Source organism: Cajanus cajan, chromosome 9 (genome assembly GCF_000230855.2).
Source record: "Cajanus cajan strain Asha chromosome 9, NIPB_CcT2T_4, whole genome shotgun sequence".
In the NCBI taxonomy this organism is placed as follows: Eukaryota; Viridiplantae; Streptophyta; class Magnoliopsida; order Fabales; family Fabaceae; genus Cajanus; species Cajanus cajan.
In genome coordinates, this window is record NC_138525.1 from 50,886,172 (window position 1) to 50,887,767 (window position 1,596).

The window sequence follows — 1,596 nt, forward strand, 5'->3', positions numbered from 1 at the left end:
GAAGCATCAAGTCTACGAATGCCTTATGTTTTAAGGAGTTTGTTTGTAACTATATTAATCTTTTGTGAACCAACCAATGTTAGACAACTTTGGGATCATTTTTACACCTACATGATGGAAGACTATCCTTCAACAAGCGTTTCTGCGACAACAAGTTTCATTAACATGTTATTAAAGGATTTGAATGAGTTTTTGATTCAACATGGAAAACAAATCACAAATTATGATTTGCCAACAATAACAATGGAGAATACTCATAGCTCTTTGATGCCAAGGGTTATACAAGAGGAGTTATCCATCCAGGTAGATAATGAAGATGTAGAATCTGTGCTTAAATTAAATAACGATCAATTAATTGCATTCAATGCCATTATAAATGTTATCAATAATAAACAAAGTCAAGTTTTCTTTGTGGATGGACCAAGAGAAACGGGTAAAACATTCCTTTATCGCACTTTAATTGCAAAAGTGAGAAGCAGGGGACAAATTGTTTTAGCAATTGCCTCATTTGGTATAGCTGCAACACTATTACCTAGTGGTCGAACTGCACATTCTAGATTTAAGATATTAATCAATGTAAAGGCATATTCATTTTGTTCTATAAGTAAACAGTCTGATCTTGCAAAACTAATTAGAGAAACCATAACAATCATTTGGGATGAAGCACCCATGACAAATAGATATGCTTTGGAAGCATTAGACAGATCATTAAAGAATATTATGGATTGTAATGCTCCATTTGGTGGTAAAATTATGATATTGGGAGGAGATTTTCGTCAGGTGCTTCCTGTTGTTCAAAAAGGTACTAAGGCACAAATGATATATGCATGTATTGTTAAGTCTCATTTATGGCATATCACAAAGGTTTTACATTTGAGACGAAACATGTGATCATTACAAGATCCTAATTTTGCAGAATATCTAATGCGCATTGGAGATGGTACTGAACCTACCAAATGTGATGATATGGTAAAAGTACCTCATCAATTTGAAATAACATGGGAAGGGAAAAATTCAATACAAAAACTTATTCGTGACACATTTCCACAATTAGAATCTCATACATGGGATGCTTCTTATATGGTAGAAAAAGCCATACTAACACCCAAAAATGAGGACGTTCAAAATCTGAATGACATTATCATCAACCATTTCCTAGGAGAAGAACGAGATTTGTTATCATTTGATGAGGTTGAAGAGGACACACGCAACTTATATCAACAAGAATACTTGCACTTTATTACTCCAGGTGGTTTTCCACCACATAATCTGAAGGTTAAAAAAGGTGCACCATTGATGTTGTAGCGAAACATAAATCCTAAAGCTGGCTTATGTAATGGAACAAGGTTATTATGTCGTGGATTCTTTATGAATATGTTGGATGTTGAAATCCTAACAGGTCATAATGCTGGAAAAAGATCTTTTTTGCCCAGAATTAAACATAAGACAACAGAAAGTGCAGGACTTCCCTTTGTACTTATTAGGAAACAATTTCCTGTGAAACTAAGTTTTGCAATTACCATAAATAAGTCACAGGGACAAAAAATACCAAATGTTGAAATTTATCTTCCGCGACATGTTTTTAGTCATGGTTAA

General features: G+C 33.8%; 1 pseudogene; it reads left to right on the plus strand.

The window, feature by feature from the left end:
* On the plus strand, positions 1-1,596 carry LOC145951639 (uncharacterized; annotated as a pseudogene).